Below are 14,150 nucleotides of genomic sequence, written 5' to 3' on the forward strand. Positions count from 1 at the left end.
TTAATAATAAATTAATTTGAAATGGATATATTTGTAGATAAAGGTCTCAGCTAACGAACCATGTAAGGGAACAGGTTTTCTAAACGCTTTTTTCTGAAAATTGACTTATTCACATTATAACATATCTTACTGTAATATCTGTCAACTCCGTCAGACACACTAAAAGCATACTATTTTAATTTGATCCATCCAACAAGAGTGTTAAATCTTTAATTATCTAATAATGGTTTTCAGTGATAAAATACATTCTATAATTTTTTTGGGTTTTCACACTACTCTGAAGTTTCTGATCGAGTTGACAAAATGTAATATTTTTCCATCTTAACCACGTGTTGTACACTGGAGCCATTTTGTTTTGTTTTTCCTTAGATGAAGCTGCCTAAACTAAATTAAAAACCTAAACTAAAATGCCAAAATTATTCCACAAGTCCTAACAGAAATTATCACAATGGGATGATGGTGTTCACATGTTAAAACTGTGACCGCAGAGACTTAAACATTGTTCAAAAAAAATAAAAATATAAAAATGACCTGACCATGTAGGAAAGGGGTACTCAGAGTTATAGCTAACCATGACATTGTTTGATTTATTCAGGATTATAAAAAAAAATCTGATGGAGTTGCTGCAAAGTGAGGACACAAAATTGATAGCCAGTTTTTATGGAAAATAAAATTACAATTTTACTTTATGTATTGTTTGATATCTTACAGATTCCACCTTTCATTTGATATTTATATTTATGAATTTGTTGCACTTTTAAACACTTTGTTTGAAAGTTTAACATTGTGACCTGTAGATGAGGACAGGTTAAATTGCATGTGCTTCCAAGTACAGAGCAAGCATTTTAAAAAATGTAATGAAATTATTTAAAATTATTTACATACACTTAGGTTAAAGTCATTAAAACAAATTTTTTAACCACTCCATAGATTTAATATTAGCAAACCATAGTTTTGGCAAGTCATATTAGTCATCTATTTTGTGCATGACATGAGTAATTTTTCAAACAATTGTTTACAGACAGATTGTTTCACTTTTAATAGCCTATAATCACAATTCCAGTGGGTCAGAAGTTTACATACACTAAGTTAACTGTGTGTGGCATGGGGGGGTGTGGTCACGTGTCGGTCTGCAGGAGAGGGAGAGCGGCAAGTCTCGTCACCTAGGTTGTAATTCTCTCTTAACACCTGTCTCTCATTATAGTGATGGTGGAGGGAGACCTGAAGAGGCACGCCAAAATGCAGAGAGAGACCAGAGCCTGTTTGTGAAGCTGTTGTGTGTTTGGCCATCAAGAGCCCTTTTTGTTTAAGTTTTGTTAAGACAGAGAGAGTAATAAAACATTCACCTTTGACTGTTCGCTGTCTCCTGACTCCTCCTTTGCCCAGAACTTAGAAAACTGCTACAGTGGTGCCGAAAACCAGGCTTTGGAGGAGTATGCCGTTATGGAGTCCTCACCACTGGGCGAAGTCTTCAAAACCCTCACCAGCATCCAGCAGACTCAACTCCAGGCCCTCATGGATGTATGCCTGAAACAGGAAAAGCGTTTCCAAGTCCTGCTCCAGGCACAAGCGGAGGACCGGCAGGTGCTCTGGAGCGTGATTGCCAGAGAGGGTGCTGGCGCTGCAACCTTCCCAGAACCCACCCCACCCACGGCCCTAATGAAGATGGGTTGGACGACGACCCGGAGGCCTTTCTGGACCTCTTTGAGAAGACGGCGGAGGTCTGGAAGTGGCCTCCTGACCAGTGGGCGGCCTGGCTATGGCCCTTACTCTCCAGGGAGGCAAATCAGGTGGCACAACAACTTCCCGCTGCCATCCTCCTCAATTATCAACATCTGAAGAAGGCCATCCAGCAACGGGTTGGTCATAGCCCTGAACAAAGCCGTCAGCTCTTTTAGTCTCTGAGTTTTGGGAACCACGGCTGCCCGTTCACTTTTGCTCAGAAGCTCCGTGATGCCTGCCGGAAATGGTTGCTGGCAGAGCGAACCCGCGGTGTTGTGGATGTAGTCAACCTGGTGGTACTGGAGCAGTTCGTCACCCAACTTCCGCAAGGTATGTCCGAGTGGGTTCAGTGCCACCGCCTGGTGTTGCTAGAGGAGGCCGTCCAGCTGGCAGAGGACTACATGGCAGCGTTTCCAGGAGGCAGCGATCCAGTTTTTTTTTCTTTTCCTCCTCCTCTCTCTGCTCTCTCTCCAAACCCTGTGTCTCATGTTCCTTCTCCCTCCCCCCAACCCCATCCCTACCAGTACCGCCCAGTTCCAGATCCTCGGAAATGGGGAGGAGCCCCACGCAAACCCTATCCCCGGTCCAGGGGACCCCTCCCCTTGTCTGTCCCTCCTACTCCCTCTGTCTCCCTCCACTATCCCTCCCAGGTTGGCGAGACCACTCTCACAAGTGCGGAAGGAAGGCCTGGGCCAGTCTGCTGGAGCTGTGGGGAAGCCGGACACAGTCAGGATCGGTGTACGGTGATGGAGGTGGGGACACTGGTCCAGATCCCCGACGCGCCACAGGCCACCCCCGATCCGGCAGGGGCATATCGGATACCTGTAAGAGTAAAAGGGGATACACATCAAGCTTTGGTGGATATGGGTTGTTCTCAATCCTCAATCCACCAACGCTTGGTGCAAGGCGGGGCACTGGATAGGAATAAGCAGGTGAGGGCGAGTTGTTTGCATGGTGACATTCACAAGTATCCAGTGGTTACCACTGAGATACGATTCAGGGGAAAAAGGCATAGAGTCGAGGCTGCTGTTAATTCCTGCCTCACCCATCCACTAATTCTTGGAACCAATTGGCCTGGTGTTAAAAATTTATTGAGGGTAATGTTTGTGGATGGGTCCTGCAAAATAGTGTTGCAGTGTGTGAGACGAGCGATGCTATGGCGGGGGAGGCGGTGCCAGGGCCGTCAATGTCTGCTCCGCATCATGATGATGCAGACGGGGGTATTCCCATACTCAGGGAAGCTAAGGGGGATTTCCCTCTGGAGCAGTCGCGTGACGAGTCTTTGACCAGATGAAAGTAACTGATGGTCAACAGCTCCAGCCTAATGTTGTGCTAACATACCCGTACTTTTCTATTATTACAGAGCAGCTGTATCGAGTGATGCAGGACAATCAGACCATAGAGAATACAACGCAGCTATTAGTACCAAAGAGCTGCCGTGAAACTTTTCCAGGCTGCTCATTATAACCCAATGGCTGGCCACTTAGCTCACGAAAAAACTTTTTTTCTTTTGGCCGGGCATTCACGGCGATGTACGCAAAAGGAGTGCAGCATGTCGTGAATGCCAGTTGGTGAACCGCCGGCCACCCCAAAAGCGCCATTGTGCCCTCTTCGGTTGATCGAGGTCCCCTTCGAAAGAATTGGCATGGGCCTTGTCGGACCATTAGAGCGGATTACACACGGGCATCGCTTTGTTCTAATTCTGGTGGACTATGCATCGCGATATCCGGAAACAGTGCCTCTTCGCAACATCTCAGCACATAGTGTTGCGGAGGCACTCTTCAAAATTATCTCCCGAGTGGGAATTCGAGAAGAAATCCTTACTGACCAAGGCACAACATTCATGTCACATACACTACGCAAACTGTACGAATTATTAGGCATTATTCGCACCAGTGTTTATCACCCGCAAACTGACGGGTTGGTCGAACAATTTAATAAGACCTTGAAAAACATGATTCGTAAATTTGTACATGAAAACGCTAAAAATTGGGATTAGTGGCTCGAACCCCTGTTGTTTGCAGTACAAGATGTCCCGCAAGCCTCCACAGGGTTTTCCCCATTTGAGCTACTGTATGGGCATCAGCCGCGCAGCGTGCTTGACCTCATATGGGAAGCTTGGGAGGAAGGAACTTCGAATAGCAAAAAACTAATTCAATACATTCTTGACCTTAGAGCAAAACTCCAAACTTTGGGGCAGGTAACACAGGAGAATTTGCTCCATGCGCAAGAAAGTCAACGCCGACTGTATGATGGGGCACTCGACTACAGGAATTCACACAGGGAGATAAAATGCTTGTATTGCTGCCCATTTTGAGCTCCAAATTACTTGCCAAGTGGCAATGACCCTTTCAGGTCACACAACGAGTTGGAGATCTCGATTATGAGGTTAAGTGAACGGATAGGGGAGGGGCATGTCACATCTACCACCTCAACCTCCTCAAACCCTGGAGGGAGGCGGTGTCTATAGCCTTGGCGACAGTAGTTCCGGAGAGGGCGGAGCTCTGGCCGGAGATATCTCCCAAACCAAATTCATTCCTCCCGGTCCCTTGCAGAGACCACCTCTCACTGTCACAGCTTAAAACACATTGCCCGGTTGCAAGGGGAATTCGCGGGCGTGTTTTCACCCATTCCCGGTCACACAAACCTTATAGAGCACCATATTGAGACCACCCCAGGGGTGGTGGTTTGTATCCACCCCTATTGTCTTCCTGAACACAAGAAAAAGATTGTTTAGGAAGAATAAGAGGCAATGCTTGAAATGGGCATAATACAAGAGTTGCACGGCGATTGGGCCAGCCCGGTAGTTCTGGTACCGAAGAGCGACGGCTCGGTCCGGTTCTGTGTTGACTACTGGAAAGTGAACGCGGTGTCCAAATTTGAAAATGATGTCAAGCCTATAGACAATTAGCTTCTGATAGGAGGTGCACCTGTGGATGTATTTTAAGGCCTACCTTCAAACTCAGTGCCTCTTTGCTTGACATCATGGGAAAATCAAAAGACATCAGCCAAGACCTCAGAAAAAGATTGTGGACCTCCACAAGTCTGATTCATCCTTGGGAGCAATTTCCAAATGCCTGAAGGTTCAACGTTCATCTGTAGAAACAATAGTACACAAGTATAAACACCATGGGACCATGCAGCCATCATACCACTCAGGAAGTAGACACATTCTGTCTCCTAGAGATGAACATAGTTTGGTATGAAAAGTGCAAATCAATCCCAGAACAACAACAAAGGACCTTGTTAAGATGCTGGAGGAAACAGGTAGACAAGTATCTATATCCACAATAAAACGAGTCCTATTTTGACACAACCTGAAAGGCTGTTCAGCAAGGAAGAAGCCACTTCTCCAAAACTGCCATAAAAAGCCACACTACAGTTTGCAAGTGCACATGGGGACAACGATCTTACTTTTTGGAGAAATTTCCTCTGTTCTGATGAAACAAAAAATGTAACAGTTTGGCCATAATGACCATCGTTATGTTTGGAGGAAAAAAGGTGAGGCTTGCAAGCCGAAGAACACCATCCCAACCGTGAAGCATGGGGGTGGCAGCATCATGTTGTGGGGGTGCTTTGCTGCAGGAGAGACTGGTGCACTTTACAAAATAGATGGCATCATGAGGAAGAAAAATTAGGTGGATATATTGAAGAAACATTTCAAGACATCAGCCAGGAAGTTAAAACTCCAAGCATACCTCCAAAGTTGTGGCAAAATGGCTTAAGGACAAAATGTCAAGGTGTTGGAGTGGCCATCACAAAGTCCTGACCTCAATCCGATAGAAACCTTGTGGGCAGAATTGAAAAAGCGTGTGCGAGCAAGCAGGCCTACAGACCTGACTCAGTTGCACCAGTTCTGTCTGGAGAAATGGGCCAAAATTCCAGCAACTTATTGTGAAATGCTGTGGAAGGCTAGCCAAAATGTTTGACCCAAGATAAACAATTTAAAGGCAATGCTACCAAATAATAACAAAGTTTATGTAAACTTCTGATCCACTTGGAATGTAATGAAAGCAATAAAAGCTGAAATAAATAATTTCACATTCTTAAAATATAGTGACAATTCACATTCTTAAAATATAGTGACCCTATGTTTTCTACGATTAAATGTCAGGAATTGTGAAAACCTAAGTTCAAAAGTATTTGGCTAAGGTGTACGTAAACTTCTGACTTCAGCTGTAAGTATTAAATGCCCTGAGTATACACATTTCTTTAGATTTAACTTTTTAAGTATTTTTATTATCATGAATTTTTTGATTTGATAACATAGAGAGGACTTTTGTATGTAGGACATGTTTTGTCCCTTATCTCAAAAATCTGTGATTTATGAAATTGGATGTTTAATGAATGTGAAACCACCTGCAGTGTTTGTATGGTGGAATTTAATCATTGAAGTCCAGTGGCAAAAACAGTATTGCAGTATTTATTTGTATTTCCCATGTGTTTCGATGCATTTAGAGGAACCTAGAATCTGCGTTTTTGTGCATGTGTGGCAAGTAAGGAGCACTGTTGCTTAAACCTACTTCTCAAATAGGGGTGTGACAATTTGCTCTGACAACGATTCGATTAGATTACGAATCTTTAACTAACGATTAGGATGCATTGTGAAACCTGAAATTTGGTCACTATTAGATTTGTTTATTTTGGGACGATTCATAATTATTTTCAAAAAGTATGCTGAAATTTTTTTCAAAGGTTTTACTGAACGTAATTTAGACAGCACAGAAATACACCAGACTTGAGCACTAACGTCACAGATGCATTTAGGACCAAGAAGGTTTGGCTTATATGTGTGGCTGCATATATTAATAAAAAATGCATTACATGATATGCACAATAGGTATTATGAATGTTACATTTAGACATAATATTGTACATATAGATGTTACATGCATAATAGATAAATAGTAATAAAGAATAACAATGTCTGATGCAACAATGACTTGATGCACACACACACAAAAAAAAAAAAACAGTCAACAGTTAAATAAGCGTAACAGATCTGCATATCATGTAACGTTAAGATATTTCATCAATAATTAAAGATGAAATATCATGTGCAGGCAGATAAGATCCATGTTTAAATCGAGCAGGGTCATTGATTAAAAAACTGTCTATTAGTTAAAGGCGGTTACACGGGATGTGGTAACCGTGAGTTCCCTATTCATTTTGGGATATAGGGAGAGAAGCGCAAGGTGGCTAAAATGGAGGCGTCTCCACTTGTCAAGCTCGTTTACGAGAATTCAATCACATTTTCATGCAGGACTGTTTGAGGCACATACTGCAAAAAATAAAAATACTTTATATTTTCACGGCTGCCGTGTGTCATTGAACAATCACAGGTGACTGTAATCAACTGGTTTCCTTTAGAACATTCTGAAATCGCTTCCTATTCCTTGTAGCATTCACTAATAACTATAAAGAGAATGAATGAACGAATTAGTGTTTTTGTTCAGTGCCAATGCTAAACAGATATCACATTTAAGCTAAGTTCTATTTGTGTTTTAATTGTTTTATGGAGGTATAATACATCTTATGCAGATAAAAAAGCATTATAAGGCTAACATAATATATATTGTAATCAGGGAAGAAGGCAACAACAATTAACTTACTTTTGTCATGATGCAAACAGTTTTGAATAAAGACACAGAAAGGTGAACTCGACAGCATTCATCTATCCATCCATTTTATCTTATGTAGATTTGCTGGGTGAACTCAGCAGCAAAAACTTTATTTCAAAGTGAAATAAGGTTTGTGTAATATGAGATGGTTACATTGGATATATTAATATAGCAATGATAATCGATTCTTAAATTCCATAATCGATGCATCTAAATTTCTTTGAAAGATTGATGCACCACAATGCACTACGAGTGTAATTCAAACAAATAGCCGAACCCAACTCAACATATGAATTTTTTTCCCTTAAAAATGAAAAGCAATTACAGGGCAAAAAAACAATGTGATTGAATATAGAGTAGCATTCCAGTGATTATTTTAGTGGATTAAAAGCCATCACTCTACTGCTTTTCCTACAATGCCAGGATGTATAAGGTTGAATTTCCAACCAAATTTTAACCACTGAAATTTTAGAGGTGAAATTTTAAAGCGAAATAATTATGGACCGAATATTACCTGTTGAATAATAAAAAAGAAAAAAATGTTTTAATATTTTTGGAACTGAATTTTGGAAGGTCAATATTTATCATTTAATTTTGAATTTTTGTGCAAAATGTTTTCATTTGAAATATTCACAGCTTAAATATACAACCATATGAAATTGCATCTGATAAAAATGTAAGCGCTGTTAATGCAATGTGTTTATTTTTCAATTAGTGCAATTCAGCATGCTTTTTATTTCAATGACATTTGTCATTAATATACTTCCATAAGATTTGTAATGATTAATATAGTTTTTATGCCATTGTAGAAATGCACTGTTCACAGTCAGCCATGATTCATTTAATAATAGGGCGGTGGCTGAGATGAAGAGATTACGCTTCAATAATCACATGGGTAGTGCTTCTGATTTCTTAAATTGTGCATCCTTCTTTTCTCACTCCTCTGTCCTCCAGCTCATGACCCTGAAACCGATCAAAGTCTGCCATAATGAAGGACGTATAAATTCTCAAAATGCACAGCGAGGAGCCAAGGATTGAGGACAGAGGAAAATTAGGACCATCCAATGCGGAAGACTTTTTGGTTGAACCATCTGATGCACATATAAACAGGGCTCCAGGCAAAAAAAAAAAAAAATGACAAAGGAGCCATTGGCTACTGAACTGAAACATTTTGGAGCCAAATGGCTGTTTCAGCTGATACATCACAGAATTGGTTGATTTAGGTTATGGCTGCACTATTTTAGGAAAAATATTGCATAACTGCTGATTATTGCCCTTGATATTGTAATCGTGATTATTAATGTCGATTAAAATATTAAATTACTATGACGTCTAAAAGTAAGCAACCGTGCAGTTCTTTAGAGTAGCAGATTTCAATGGTGGATATGAGCTGCGCTCCAGTTTCTTTTAAGCATCTTTTCAGCATTAAATATTGTAATAATGTTTGTTAATGTTAGGCCAAATAAAATGTATTTTAAATGGATATCTATGGTATAGAATAAAATTATTGCTAAATTACTGCTTAAATTATTAGTCCAACATATTCAATATTCAAACTTATTAACAGCTGATTTAAATTGACCAAGTTACTTATTGCGTTCAGTAAGCCCTTTGGTGGCGAGACAGGGGACCATTCATCCCGTTAGATCTTCGAAGATGTTCTTGTTCATTTAAGATCATCGTTAGATCATTTTTGGCCTCAGTGACTGCACTTTGGAAATTAAAATCAGTAATTTGCAGTCAGAGTTTGTGCAATTCATAAAAATGTTAAATCAATTAATAACAGCTGTGTGGCAAATGGGTCTTATTAAAGCAGACATGATAAGAATGACGGTGATTCTTGAAATACACTATATTGCCAAAAGTATTCGCTCACCCATCCAAATAATTGAATTCAGGTGTTCCAATCACTTCCATGGCCACAGGTGTATAAAATGAAGCACCTAGGCATGCAGACTGCTTCTACAAACATCTGTGAAAGAATGGGCCGCTCTCAGGAGCTCAGTGAATTCCAGCGTGGTACTGTGATAGGATGCCACCTGTGCAACAAGTCCAGTCGTGAAATTTCCTCGCTACTAAATATTCCACAGTCAACTGTCAGTGGTATTATAACAAAGTGGAAGCGATTGGGAATGATAGCAACTCAGCCACGAAGTGGTAGACCACGTAAAATGACAGAGCGGGGTCAGCGGATGCTGAGGCGCATAGTGCGCAGAGGTTGCCAACTTTCTGCAGAGTCAATCGCTACAGACCTCCAAAGTTCATGTGGCCTTCAGATTAGCTCAAGAACAGTGCGTAGAGAGCTTCATGGAATGGGTTTCCATGGCCGAGCAGCTGCATCCAAGCCATACATCACCAAGTGCAATGCAAAGCATCAGATGCAGTGGTGTAAAGCACACCGCCACTGGACTCTAGAGCAGTGGAGACGCGTTCTCTGGAGTGACGAATCACGCTTCTCCATCTGGCAATCTGATGGACGAGTCTGGGTTTGGCAGTTTCCAGGAGAACGGTACTTGTCTGACTGCATTGTGCCAACTGTGAAGTTTGGTGGAGGGGGGATTATGGTGTGGGGTTGTTTTTCAGGAGCTGGGCTTGGCCCCTTAGTTCCAGTGAAAGGAACTCTGAATGCTTCAGCATGCCAAGAGATTTTGGACAATTCCATGCTCCCAACTTTGTGGGAACAGTTTGGGGATGGCCCCTTCCTGTTCCAACATGACTGCGCACCAGTGCACAAAGCAAGGTCCATAAAGACATGGATGAGCGAGTTTGGTGTGGAAGAACTTGACTGGCCTGCACAGAGTCCTGACCTCAACCCGATAGAGCACCTTTGGGATGAATTAGAGCGAAGACTGCGAGCCAGGCCTTCTCATCCAACATCAGTGTCTGACCTCACAAATGCGCTTCTGGAAGAATGGTCAAAAATTCCCATAAACACACTCCTAAACCTTGTGGAAAGCCTTCCCAGAAGAGTTGAAGCTGTTATAACTGCAAAGGGTGGGCCGACATCATATTAAACCCTATGGATTAAGAATGGGATGTCACTTAAGTTCATATGCATCTAAAGGCAGATGAGCGAATACTTTTGGCAATATAGTGTATGCTATTCATGCCATATTCTTTATGTTGGCTACACCTCCAAAACAAACTTAGAACAGTTAAGCTGAATTACTTTATTGCTATTTGTATTTTTTGCCTAATTATTAACATGACACAACAAAACTCTTATTACATTTTTAATAAATTGTACACAGAACTCTCCCTCAATGACGCTCCGCATAAAGTTCTGCACTCTCACGAATGCTCTCATTAAAAACAAAGCTGTCTAATTAGTATAATAAATCATTTATTTATTATTTACACCGCGTCTATGCCTTGATTAGAACAGAAGTGTTTTAGTTTTGTCGTGCTGCTTATTTGCAGTGTATTTAACATCTAAGTTCAAAACGAGCGGTGCAATATATAATGAATCCAAAATAATTCCAAAGTGCTTTTCGCTCTTGCTCTACAGCTTCTTTTCAGATGTCAGGTAATGTTTCTTCAGTATTAATTTTCGTGTGCCACCACGAACAGCAGTGGAACATAAAGCAAGCATCTGGGCATTCAGACGGTTTAAAACTTGCGCATTAGGATCAGTTGTCATTACTGATAGGACGGAAGACTAATTTAAGCGGCTCTGATTGGCCATTGCTGTTTCATTGCTCATCGGAAAATGTCTGTGATTGGTTACAATACTCAACCGCTGCAAAAACACATTGTAAAATAGAAACCGTTGACGCAACAGGAGCAGACTTAAATTGAACGCTGTAATCGTCAGTTCTCACGATTACACAATCGTGGCAGCCATAAATGCAGTTAGTTTTTTGATTAATTGTGCAGCCCTAATTTAGATTATTGTTCAAAAGCAAGATAGAATGCCATAGTGTTCCTAATAAAATGCCCAGTGAGAGTACGTCACAAGCAAGAGTGCTGTTGTACTGAATAGCAGTTTTCATCTATGTTTTCATTTATAATGTGATGCTATGCTGTGCAGCACTTTATTTTGACAAAAATAAGACCATTTTTATGTTTTATATTATGCTGTGAGGATCTTTGCAATGGTATTTTAAAATGAAACTCTTCTATTTTAATTTGATTAAAGTTTGGATTAATTTGATTAGACACAATTTTGATTATCTAATTTTAAACAGTGAAATTTGGGAATAAAACAGACTTTAGAAAAAATTACCTACCTAAAAAAACTTGAATCAATGTTTACTCAGCATGCGCTGGATTCAAAACCATGGTATTCTTTAATAAAATCACAGTAACCACAAAATTAAACATGGTTACTATATGGATCCTTTTCACACTTCCACGTTTGCGGTGATCGTGAAGAACAGTAATAACCAGTGCCACTACAGTGTTCCTATTTGCACAAATTCTAAAAGAAAACGTCCAGATTTGTGTTTCCATGAATTTCCAAAAGATGCTGAACTTTATACGAGCTCAGTGGGTTCAGGCAATTAAACGTGAAGATAATTTTGTTATTAAATGAGGAAGCACTTTCGTCTGTGGACAGTATGTTCAAGATGAGGACTTCAGTCGCTCACAGGTGGAATTCTGAAACGCTTTGAAATCTGAGCTGTACCGTCAGTTTCAGTGAAATGATTACACATCACAACCAACACAAGAGTGTGTGTTTGACAGGGTTAGAAGTCAGATGGAGTGAAAAGTGTGAAGAGGGTCCATTAATACAATATTACTGTAGTAACACCATGGTTATTTGCATTAAAACTATGGCTTCTGCCAAACAACATAGTTACTACAATATAACTAGTAAAAATATGGTTAAATTTACCCAGATCAAACCTCTCTCTGAACTCTCCGACTGTCACCGTGACCAAATCACTGCGAGGAAATCAATCTTTATATGAATTTGTATTTATTATTATAAATAGTATTAAAGGAAATAAATAGTGGAAACAGGAGACAGGATGGTAAAACATGGGACAAAAGGGGAAATCAAACCCGGGTCATCCACACAAAAAAAGCCATTGTTATACCCCACACCACTGCAGCGACTCTGGGGGCGCAGTTTGTCTTTAAAGGAATTGTTCACCCAAACATGAAAATGCTCTCATCATTTACTCACCCTCATGCCATCCCAGATGTGTATAACTTTCATTCTTCTGCTCAACACATTTAAAATATGGGCGACAATTTTCATGTTTGGGGTCAAAATGACCAAGATTCTGACCAATCTTTTTAAACAAAGTATTAGGATAAAACATGGCATTTGATATTTAAATTTTTATTTTATATTTACAATGACATGTCCAGTTTGCACAGGAAAATCATTTTTTATACCAGCAAAATCACAATTGTGTTAACAAACAATACTTTGTGCTGTTTGAAGGCTCAGTTTGTGGTATATTATTATTAATATATTTATTATTTTTGTAAGAAAGGGCAAATTAATTCACTGTATATTTTGGAAAATTATGACATTTATAACAAACAGATTTACATATTTATTTGCAAAAAAAACACCACAGATCCTCAAAAAGAAACATTCAACAATAAACCAGTGACACTAATGTCCACTGATACCCAATGTTCAGTCCTCCTCTGTGCACATAATGTACAGGTCGTTTGTAAATGTATGTATAATGCATCTGAAAGCAATGCCTTTTGAATTATGGTTGTAAAATTAGAGTTTATTAGTGTGGGCCTACAGTGTTTGTAAACACATTATTATGTTGTTTTAACAAAAAGCTGTAATAATAATAATAACAATAATTCAATTCAAATGTTTATACCTTTTTCTGTGGCACTATTGATAGTGTGTTGAATGTCAAACACAAATTCAGAATCCTTTGCACAAAGTTTACAATGTACAGGTTAAATGTTTATAAATGTTTATTGAATCTGAAACCGTTAATAGAAAAAATAATGTGTTTGAAAACAAATGATTACTTGTTTTCTGACTTTATATTATTAAAAGCTGTTGATATCAAGTCAAAAAGAAGTTTTCAGAGGCGTGAAACACTGAAAGGGGACCAAAAGCTCATAAAAGCTCGCTAATAGAGAAAAACTCATGTTAGGGCATAAAGGTATGAGATACTTTTGTAATAAGTTGACAATATCATTGGAGAGAGTCAGCAAGAAATGGTAAAACAGTAGAGAAAAATAAAGCTGTACATTTTTCCAGGTTACCATAAAATATGTTGTGGTGAAAATGACCCCAAACATCACCGATGTGGTCAAAATGTGTACAGGGATTTTGAAAACTCTGAAACATGTGAAGCACATATTTACGTCTTCTAATAAATCTAGAAAAAGTCAGAAAGATTCAAGTTTTTCTAAAAATTTTATCATATTTTTAAGTCAATTTGACCCCAAATATAACAGGAGGGTTAAAGAAAAATAGAAAAATAGCTGAAGCAATGATTTATAGTTAAAGAGTTCTTAAATATTGCTCTTTTTTGGCACCAAAAGCGATCATGTCACTTAAGACAACGTTAATTTAACCGCTGGAGTCGTATGGATGACGTTTATGCTGACTTTCTGTGATTTTTGGAGATTCAAAAGTCTGATCACCATCCACTTGCATTTTAAGGACCTACTGAGTGTTCAGTATGAAGAAGGAAAGTTATAAACATCTGGGATGGCATGAAGATGAGTAAATTATGAGAACATTTTCATTTTTGGATGAACTATCCCTTTAATTTCTGTGTTTCCACTGGATTATTGGAGTGCAAAAAATCACTCCATTTAATTTATTATTTACAATGAAATGTAAAATTTTAATAGGCAAAACGAGTGTGT

The 14,150-nt window shown here is 39.5% G+C and overlaps 1 protein-coding gene across 4 annotated transcripts in view; it reads right to left on the bottom strand.

Moving 5' to 3' along the window:
• Positions 1–14,150, bottom strand: part of LOC127442936 (gastrula zinc finger protein XlCGF8.2DB-like) — a 426,143-nt gene that overhangs the window by 358,649 nt on the left and 53,344 nt on the right. Inside the window, exons 2-3 of one of the 4 annotated variants that reach the window (XM_051701340.1) lie at positions 4,677–4,818; positions 1,347–2,544 (exon numbers count right to left, since the gene is read on the bottom strand). The exons of 2 other annotated variants lie outside the window; for them this stretch is intronic. The gene's annotated coding sequence lies outside the window, so the exon portion shown is untranslated. Of the gene's footprint in view, positions 1–1,346; positions 2,545–4,676; positions 4,819–9,397; positions 10,361–14,150 lie in introns of those variants that run through there. One more of the 4 variants, XR_007897554.1, reaches the window with a different exon arrangement.

This window comes from Myxocyprinus asiaticus, chromosome 6, assembly GCF_019703515.2.
Source record: "Myxocyprinus asiaticus isolate MX2 ecotype Aquarium Trade chromosome 6, UBuf_Myxa_2, whole genome shotgun sequence".
In the NCBI taxonomy this organism is placed as follows: Eukaryota; Metazoa; Chordata; class Actinopteri; order Cypriniformes; family Catostomidae; genus Myxocyprinus; species Myxocyprinus asiaticus.